This window comes from Arvicanthis niloticus, chromosome 20 (genome assembly GCF_011762505.2).
Source record: "Arvicanthis niloticus isolate mArvNil1 chromosome 20, mArvNil1.pat.X, whole genome shotgun sequence".
NCBI lineage: Eukaryota > Metazoa > Chordata > Mammalia > Rodentia > Muridae > Arvicanthis > Arvicanthis niloticus.
Genome location: NC_047677.1, coordinates 46873729 through 46883948, shown reverse-complemented (window position 1 = coordinate 46883948; position 10220 = coordinate 46873729). Strand labels below are relative to the sequence as shown.

The 10220-nt window shown below is 50.1% G+C and overlaps 1 protein-coding gene across 1 annotated transcript in view; it reads left to right on the top strand.

Annotated features, from left to right (window-relative positions):
* The first annotated feature begins 8670 nt into the window (after positions 1–8670).
* The window catches only part of Ppard (peroxisome proliferator activated receptor delta), a 72060-nt gene continuing 70510 nt past the window's right edge, over positions 8671–10220 (top strand). Inside the window, exon 1 of the mRNA XM_034524487.2 lies at positions 8671–8805. The gene's annotated coding sequence lies outside the window, so the exon portion shown is untranslated. The remainder of the gene's footprint in view (positions 8806–10220) is intronic.

The window sequence follows — 10220 nt, the reverse complement described above, 5'->3', positions numbered from 1 at the left end:
CCCACTGCTCCTGCCCCTCCCTCCCTCCCTCCCTCCTTCCCTCCCTCGAGTTCAAGGTCTAGGTCCCAGGGACAGCAGGTGTGGTGAGGTGGTCAGGAGCATGGACTGTGGGCTGAACTCGGCTCTGCCATTTTCTCATGGGTGAACTTCACCCCCCACATCGGCCGACAGAGAGGATCATTGTCCCTGATGTAGCAGGCCAAAGTGGAGCACTTGTCACAGTAGCAAGCATCGAGTCATTACTAATATCTAAAGTGTTAATTGAGCATCTACTGTCTATCTGGAGGCTACCTACCGTACCTCATTCCCAAAGAAATCCTAAGTGCTGGATTACTGTCGACAGGATAATAGAAGTCTGGGCAGATCGGGTAACTTGTCCAAAGCTTTCCATACCTGCTTTTCATCACATTTTCTCTGACTAGTGGTCCTTGTTCTCTCAGACAAGACATCTGAGAGTCTAGATCCCACGAAGTTAGATTCCGTTTCTATATTCCTCATCCCCATCCTGGGATGTCCACTGGGATCACTGTTCTTTATACCCTTGTATCACTCTCTAGATTGTCCCCTTGTGTGTGTCGGATGCTTGCTCCCCAGCTGGGGCACTAATTCTGGGAGACTTTTGAGCCTCTGGCAGGTGGGACCTTCCTGGGAAGTGGGTCACTCTATGCTCTCTGCTTGCTGTCCTTCCCGGATGTAAACAGCCTCCGACTGAACTGCTTCACTGAGCCACTCCCATCAAGCTGGAGTGAGCCCTCGGTAACCTAAGCTAAAAGAAGTCTTCCTTCGGTTGTTTGTCACGGTGACACAGAAGTGACTAATGCAATCTCCTCTTCTATCCTCATAGCTGCAGTGTGTGAACCACTGACCCCTCCACTGGCCCCACATTTAATAAGTCACTACCCACGTGGTGCTATGACCTGTGGCCACTGCCTTATACCAGTCTCTGTCCGCTCCTGTTAGATAAAGAGCTTCCCCAGGACTCCCTTCCAATTCTGTTCATGGGTGGCATTTCCAAACAGCAGGATTGTCCCAAAGGCTTCATTTTGATTAAGACAGGCTCTCTATAGCTCAGGATGGTCTCCAACTCAGCAGGCTCCTGCCTGAGTCTTTCAAGTGCTGGGGTTATAGGCAGGCACAATCCAAGAGTTAATTTGATTATATTCTGTCTGTCTGTGTCTCTGTGTCTCTGTCTATCTCTGTGTGTGTGAGCACGCACGTGTGCACGCACATCCTGGTGAACATGTAGAGGTCAGAGGGCAACTTTCAGGGATCAGGTCTCTCCTTCAACCCTGTGGTCCCAGGAATCAAACTCAAGTCATCAAGCTTGGCAGCAGGTGCCTTTACCTGTTGAGCCATCGTCCTGGACCTGCAGTGTGACTTTTGACAGTCACGTTTACTTGCCCCTGTGCCCTGTGGGACGCAAGCGCCTTGGTCATCAACCCAAGAAGACCTGCCACAGTTCTGCCTCAGGGATATAGCCTCAGCTTCTTCCTCTCGCTCTTCTACATCTCACTATGAAGTCCTTTCTCCTCATCTCTAAATGTTGGATATCCTTGAAGGCAAGGACATGTCTTCCTCAGCGCTGTCCCCAATGCCTGGCACAGGTCTTGCTCCTGAGAGAGCTGTGTACCAAACACATCTTGAATGTGCGATGCCTGACTGGGTGTGGGGCATCGTTAGAACAGGAGAACATTGCTGAGACCGGAGCATGGGACCCAGTGATTCCTCACCACGGGCCAGGGGTTACCTTTGGCATGAGCTGTTATCCGAGTCCCGCCCTCCTGAAGTTTGCTTGCTATCTGATCGCAAAGGTCGCCCGCTCCTGCAAGTGCACCCGATGCTCTTTCAAGGAAGTTGGTGATGTTTAAAGTGTCACGAAGCTGCTATCGTGAGAGGGTGCAGTGCTGCCCGGGCTTGTCTGGTCTGCTTTGTTTCTGCAGTACTGACGATGGCAGCCAGGGTGTGGTGAATGTCCCCTTCTTACTGCTCACTACTCAGCCGCTGCCTCTCCAGCTCAGCCCTTGCTCACTCTTCTTGGTTTATTAATTTTTAAAAAATTTTACGCTTCAGGCTGCCCTTGGGCTCACCCTGGCCCATGCTGGTTCCACACTCACCATCTTCCTCACAGTCTCCCAGATACCAAAATTTCAGGCGTGTACTACCAAGCTGGCAAAGCCCTCAGTGTCCTGCAAATACGAAGGAGACCAAGGCAACACGGCATAAGTAGGTCTAGAAGACCTACTAAGTGTTAGCGAAGTACTTCATACTTAGGGAACAAGAAACGTAGATGCTGAGTCCCATACACGACTGTGATACTAGTACGGGGGCGGGGGGGGGGGAGGTAGGAGGAGGCATGGAGGGAGGAGAATCAAAAGTTTCAAAAAAAAAAAAAAGTGAGAGGAAGGCTGGAGTGGTGGCTCAGCGGTTAAGAGCACTGACTGGGGCTGGAGAGATGGCTCAGTGGTGAAGAGCACTGACTGCTCTTCCAGAGGTCCTGAGTTCAATTCCCAGCTACCACATGGTGGCTCACGACCATCTATAATAGGATCTGAAGCCTTCTTCTGATGTGTCTGCAGACAGCAACAGTGTACTCACATACATGAAATAAATAAATCAAAAAAAAAAAAAAAAAAAAAAAAAAGAACACAACAACAACAAAAAAAAACCCACTGACTGTTCTTCCAGAGGTCCTGAGTTCAATTCCCAGCTACCACGTGGTGGCTCACAACCATCTGTAATGGGATCTGATGCCCTCATCCTGAAGACAGGGACAGTGTGCTCACATAAAATAAATAATTTTTTTTTTTTTTTAAAAAGTGGAAGGAGAGAATACATAAAGAGAAAATGTTTAAGCAAATCTGATCTTACTGTGTCTCTGTCTCAGCACACACACGTGCACACACGCACAGGCAGGGATTTGACTATTGGAGGGGCTGGGGTCAATGGATTAACCTTCTCATTGGAGAAGGTAATCTGTCCAGTGTAAAGAGTTGGGTCAGCTTGTCAGTTCCCAAGCACTGTCTACTGAAACTATCTTCTGTTGTTCAATCTCGCCTTCACAGTTTTCAAAAGGAAGTCAAGCCCTTCCTTCACCCACTCACCATCTTTCAAGAGCAGACTATCCCCAAGAGTCAGGAGTTCAAAGTCCCTGGGAGCCGTCGCTGTCCTCCGACCTGCTCTTCAGGATAGATGTGTTCTCCTGCACGCACACGGACGCTCATGTGCACACGCAGGGATGATAAGTAAACCAGTGAGGCAGGAGGATTGGAAATTCAAGGTCATCCTTGGCTACCGAAGATGTATGAGGCTATCCCGGAATATGTGAAACCCTGTCTCAAAATGATAACACAACAACAACAAAGCAAACACGGGAAAGAGATGATGATAAAAATCAAAAGCAGGCTGGGCGGTGGTGGCGCACACCTTTAATCCCAGCGCTTGGGAGGCAAAGGCAGGCGGATTTCTGAGTTTGAGGCCAGCCTGGTCTACCGAGTGAGTTCCAGGACAGCCAAGGCTATACAGAGAAACCCTGTCTCGAAAAACCAAAAAAAAAAAAAAAATCAAAAGCAGACCTCTCTGACTTCCAGGACGGCCATGAACATAGGCTCACCCATCCACACATACTCTAAAACAAACCAAAGAGAGAGGAGGAAGAGAAGAAAAGATGAAAGGTAACAGAAGACCTGATCACAAAGATTCTTGAAAACTACACAGAGTTGACTAGTTGATGTACTGGCTAGTCTTGTGTTCTTGTGCAAGCTAGAGTCATTAGAGAAGGAGCCTCCCTTGAGGAAATGCCTCCATGAGATCCAGCTGTAAGGCATTTTCTCAATGAGTGATCAATGGAGGAGGGCCCAGCCCGTTATGGGTGGTGCCATCCCCTGGGCTGGTGGTTCTGGATTCTATAAGAAATCAGGCTGAGGAAGCTGTGGGAAGCAAGGCAGTAAGCAGCACTCCTCCATGCCCTCTGCATCAGCTCCTGCCTCCAGCATCCTGCCATGCTTGAATTCCTGTCTTGAATTCTTTCAATGATGAATTGTGATGTGGAAGTCTAAGCCGAATAAACCCTTTCCCTGCTAACTCGATTTTTGGACATGATGCTTCATCATAGCCCAGATTGGTTAGGAACTTGAAATCTCAAGATCTGCCTTAGCCTTACCAGAGGTGAGATTACAGGCGTGTACTCTCTCGATGGGCTAAATCATCAACTACGAGTAAGATAAGGTTGGTTATTTGGTATTTCAGGATATTTGATCACACTGTGAACCCAGGGATTGTGAGTTAGAAGAACTTGTTTCTTGTTGTGGTCCGGCTCAGCCCTAGCGCACACCTTAAACCCAAGAGCTTCCTGTAAACAAGCGCTAAATAAAGTCAACGATTGGTCAAGAGGCAGAGCGAGCAGCCAGTTGACCGGGAGTGAACATAAGAAAACCCAGGAAAGAGAGGGGCTTTGAGTTGACGGGAATTTAAGACAGCGTGGAGAAAGAGATGGAGCTTTTCCTTCTAGGGCATTGGTGGAGTAAGAAGGTCAGCTGGGTGTTTGTCCATCTCTCTGAGCCGGTAGGTTTCCACCCCAGCATCTGGCTCCCGAGTCTTCACTGGTAAAATTGAACAATTGAGATTTTGTTTTGTGTGGGTTTTTTGTTTGTTTGGTTGGTTGGTTGGTTTGGTTTTTTGAGACAGGGTTTCTCTGAGTAAGTAGCCCTGGCTGTCCTGGAACTCACTCTGTAGACCAGGCTGGCCTCGAACTCAGAAATCCACCTGCCTCTGCCTCCCAAGTGCCGGGATTAAAGGCGTGTGCCACCACCGCCCGGCTTGTTTTGTGTTTAAACAACACAACACAACAGCAGTTTGGGAGCTGTTCATTGAGCCACAGTCTCATATGGCCCCAAATGACCTAGAACTCACTGTGTAGCTGAGGCTGGCCCTGAACTGCTCCTCCTGCCCCTACCTCCCAAGTGCTGGACTGTAGGTGTGTACTACTGTATGTGACTAAGGCAAGTTTGTATTCTTGCCTTTCTGTGATCAAACCGGGGACCTTCCCTAGCCCTGCAAAGAGTGTAGACTCCAGATCACCGTCTATCCCCTGTGCCTCTGTTTCCTCAGTGGTAAATGGAGTTTCTTCTGGGTTCTTCAGTGTTCTATGTCGTGATCTAATTTTGAGTATCACGGGAAGATGACATATTGAGGGACATTTTGGAGGGCAGAGAACGTCTATCCTTAATAACTTCGATCCTGCCCATCATCTTCAGGGAACCTGTCCTGTTTCAGATGTCACAGCCATTGTGGCCCCAGGTGTAGGGGTGGGTGGGGACACCGGGCTGCAGTGCCACAGATGTGTTAGACACTGTTGTTAGGGGTCACCCAGACTTGGAAAGTGGCTGTTCTGGATTGTTACTTTCGACACTGTTTGCAGAGAAGGGGGAGGGAGGTCTGGGAGAGTGACCTGTCGCCCCCTGCAGGCCAGAGGCTGACACAGCAGTGAGCAGGGTACTCTCTAACCAGCTACACTGCCATCGGACATTGCTGGGCAGGTTTGGATAGCTGAGATCCCTGGCTGGCTTCAAAGGACTGTAAAAACTTGGCAGGATCCTGAGGGTTCTTTCCCACTCAACTGTCCCAAAGGACAAATCTAGCCAACGGGAAGATTTGGGGATACTGTTTCATTCAGATTTGTAATCCAAGTATTAGAAACAGCCTGGTTGAAATATTTATTTAAATATTTATGGACGAGAACAAGTTCACGCTGGTAAACACAGGGAGGCCAGAGGACAAGTTGTGGGAATCAGTTCTTTACTTCTACCATGTGGGTCCTGAGGAGCCAACAGGTCATTGGGCGTGGCAACAGGCACCTTAACCCACTAAGCCATCTTAAGCAGCCCATAAACAGAGTTCTTAAGAACCCAAAAGAGGCTGGATGGTGGTGGCACACACCTTTAATCCCAGCACTTGGGAGGCAGAGGCAGGCGGATTTCTGAGTTCGAGGCCAGCCTGGTCTACAAAGTGAGTTCCAGGACAGCCAGGACTACACAGAGAAACCTTGTCTCGAAAAACAAAAAACAAAAAACAAAAAACAAAAAACAAAACAAAAGAACCCAAAAGAGGCCAGGTAAAGTGGTTAAGAACCAAAAAAGGGGGCGAATGAGATGGCTCAGGGTGTAAAGGCGATTGCTGCCAAGCCTGGAGATCTGAGTTCAAGCCCCAGGGCCCACATGGTGGAAAGACTGACTCCTCTGCAAATTGTGCCTCCTAACCGCCACATGCTCGCTCACGAACACATGCATGCACATATGTGCACACAACAAGTACAATGTAGCAGGCTAGAGAGATGACACAGTGGTTAAGAGCATCCGCTGCTCTTCCAGAGGACCCAGGTTCAATTCCCAGCAACCACAGGACAGCTCATACCTGTCTTTAACTCCAGTTCCAGGGGATCCGGCACCCTCACACAGACATACATGTAGACAAAACACCAATGCACATAAGATAAATAAATACAACGTAATAAGAACAACAAAAACCAGAAAAGGGGTGCTGGGTGTGAATTTGGACCTGGGAGGTATCAGGGGAAGGAGTGAGCATGACTATAATCGAAATACATAATAGGCAAGTGTGAAATTCTCAAAACTAACATTAAGAGTCTAGAAGACGGCTTGGGTTGTAGCTCAGTTGGTAGGTAGAAGGCTTGCTTAACATGGATGAAGCCCTCGTTCCATACTTGGGGCCACATAAACTTGGGTGTAGAGGATTCCAGCATGTGGGAAGTGCAGACAGAAAGGTCAGGAGCTCAGGACCAGCCTGAGATCCTTCCTACAGCAGAGCTTAGACAAACAAAAAAATGGCAGAAATCTTTGATATCCCCAGGCCATTTTTACTGCAGCCTCAGAGGACAAGGTAGGTGATATCTAAAAAGTTAATATAAATCCATTTCAAAATAGAAGGGAGCTAGGGAGACAGCTCGGGAGTTAAGAGCCTCTGCTGTACCAGCAGGGCAATCAGAATTCAGATCCCAGCACACACAGAAAAGCAGGGTCTGGTCCTGCGCACTCCTGTAACTGCAGAATCAGGATAGCCCAGGCTTGATGGCTGACAACCTATCCCACAAAACCAGATCCTGCCTCAAAGGAACAACATGAAAATATATCCTTGGAGGACACACAATGCCCTTCTCTGTTCTCCAAGTGCACATGTGCACACATGTGGGGACACACACACACACAGAAACAAAGAAGAAAAAAGTGGTGTGGGGATCTCAAATCCAGCTGAGGATGTGCTGTAAGGAGTGCCAGACAGGGCAGAGGTAGCCTTTAATGGCGGTGTTGAGGAGGGAGAAACCTCCTGACTTTCCTGCCAGTCAAGTTTTGTTCATTCTAGGATGATGAAACCAGTTCCTGCCAGATTGCCTTCTGGCAACATACCCTCTATGGTATATGATGAGGGGCAAGTTGGGGTGACAGGCTCCTCTTCTAGGCAAGCCCAGGCACAGGTAGGTCCATGCCATCCAGTGACAGAGCTCTCAAGTGGGAGAAAAGTTCCTTTAAAATGTGTTTTCTTGTTGGGCTTCACACAGCACAGGCTGGCCTAGAACTTTCTCCATAGCTAAAGATGACCTTGAACCTTCCTCTACCTCCTGAGTGCTGGAGTTACAGTGCCACCATGCCTTCCAGATCTTTCATTTTGCTTGTGTGAGTGTACATGAATGTGCACACGCGGTGTGTAGAGGTCAGAGGACAGCCTGTCGGAGGCATTCTTCCGATATGTGGGTCCCAGGGACTGAATTGAAGGCTTGGAGGCAAAGCGATGACCCACCGAGCCATCGAACTAGCCACCAATTAAAAAATGGGGGATGCTGGGGAGATGCTTCAGGGTGAAGATCGGGCTTGCTACTCTTTCAGTGGACCGCTTCCTGGCATCTACATAGAAGTTCTCCGTTGTCTGTAACTCCACTTCCAGGGGATCCAACGCCTTCTTCCAGCTTCTGCAGACACTGCACGCACGTGTTGCAGAGACAGACATGTAGACAAAATATTCTGACATATAAAAATAGATATTTTGAAGAACGTGTGCGTCTGGTTTTTTGTTTGTTTGTCTGTTTATTTTTTTCGAGACAGGGTTTCTCTCTGTATCTCTGGCTGTCCTGGAATTCACTCTGTAGACCAGGTTGGCCTCGAACTCAGAAAACCGTCTGCCTCTGCCTCCCAAGTGCTGGGAATTAAAGGCGTGCGCCACCACTGCTTGGTGTGTCTGTATTTTCATTCCCAAATCTCCCACCACGTCTCTCCCAAGCTCCTTTGAAAATTACAGTTTGCCTGTATTCCTTCCCCAGCCGCCCTTAGCTTTGCTTCTTGCTTCAAGCCACACAAGTCTGTGCCTAGTTTCTTCTCAGGAAGAGTGAGGAGGTTTGACCTCCACCTTCTTTCCGAGCTTTAAATATACTTTCTTGAGGTTTCCTGAACTTGTTTGACCAGCCCTTACTTCTTCCCAATGCCTTCCTCAACTGCTGCTCCCATATCTGACTGCAGAGGGCGCTGCAGACGCGCCAGGGGCAGCGGTGCGGTGGGCGGAGCGATGGGAGTCAAGGGAGTGGCTCCAGGAGGCGCGGCGATTGGCTGCTGGCCTGGCGGAAGAGGGCGGGGCGGTGGCGCGGTGACGTCACGGTGGCGGGGGCGTGGTCGGGGGCTGGGAGCGTGTGACGCCGCAGGCCGCGGCGGAGCTGGGGATTAATGGGAAAAGTTTTGGCAGGAGCTGGGGGATTCTGCGGAGCCTTCGAGACGGCGGCGGCGGCGCGAGAGGCGGCCGGGACAGGTCGGTGCGGGTCGGGAGAGGTCAGCGCGGCCCGGGCCGAGGTGGACGGTGGGGTCAGGGGCTCCGAGAGCCGCGTTCCGCGCGGCTGCGGCTCGTCCACCCTCGGCCTGCGCGCTGAGGCGCCACCGCCGGGGTCTCCACCGCGGGGACCTCCGTGGTTGCTTGGAGCCGGCCTCCCTCCCTCCTCCTACCCACTCTGACCCCTCTGAAGCCCCGTGGCTTCATTTCCTCCCAATTCCACAAGAACTTCATGTCACCTCCCTTCTGATCCCCTTCCTGAGTGCCTCTCTGGTGCCCCGCTACCCAGGCCCTCCTTGGAGAGCCTTCCTGCCTCCCTCGACAGTCTTCCATCCTTGCCCTGTCGGTCAGTGCTCTCTTCTCATCTCCGACCCCTGATCTCCGGTTGCCCGATCCCTCCCCATCTTCCCTAGGATGTTGTGAGCCAGTCTGGTTTATCCGAGCTTCTTCGATCCTGGCTACCCGCAGAGGCCCGGCTTTTGCTCGGCTCTTATCTCCTGTCCTTTTCACCTCTTGTCGACCGCCTCGCGTCTAGGGTTTTTTTGTTTTTTTGTTTTTTTTTTTTTGCCTCTGCTTGGGGAGAACCCAGAGGTGCACGATAGGCTTCTGTTTCACCTTCAGTCGAGCTGGGAGGGCGGTAGGATGGGGGTGTTGAGCGCCAGCTTGACCAGATTTGTTCAGGTCACAGGGTTTACTGGGTGTTGTATTGGGAGGGATGTCCAATTGGTAGGCCCTTGTAATCTCAGCTTTACAATACTTCCCCTTTATGAGTTTGTTGACTTCCAGGAACCCTTGGGGGAGAGACGGCTCTGAGCTGGGTGTGCGCCAGCGGTAGCCAGAGGCCTCATATAACTCTTTTCCCCTTCCAGGAAACAGGATTCATTTGGGATATTATGGAATGTATTTAAACCATGATACTTAAAGCTGTCTGTGCCCTTGTAGCTTCCCTTCCACGCACGCCCTAGCCCATAGAGCTAAGAGGAGTCTCCAGAAGCTATGCCCAGGGTTGACCGTGGTTTTTTTTTAACTGGGTTTTTCCTCCCTGTACTGGCTCCAGAATGCCTTTTTTGTTTAAAAGTTACATTTATTTACTTCTGTGGATGTGGGGTGGGGTGCAGGTGTGTGTAGGTCAGAGGACAGCTTGCTGGAGTTAGGAGTTGGCTCTCTCGTTTGATTTTTGTGGGTTCTGGAAATAGACTCGGATTATTAAGGCTTGATGAAGGCACCTTTACCTGCTGAGCCACTTCACCAGCCCCAGAATACGTTCCCATTTGAGTTTTTAAATGGATTGTGGGCCTGCTAGCTCTGGGGCTGTTGGGGGCATCTGTTCCCTTAATCTTGATGCCTTGGACCAGTGACTGTCTTTCACTGCCTCTGGTGTTGGTCCCTGGACGTGG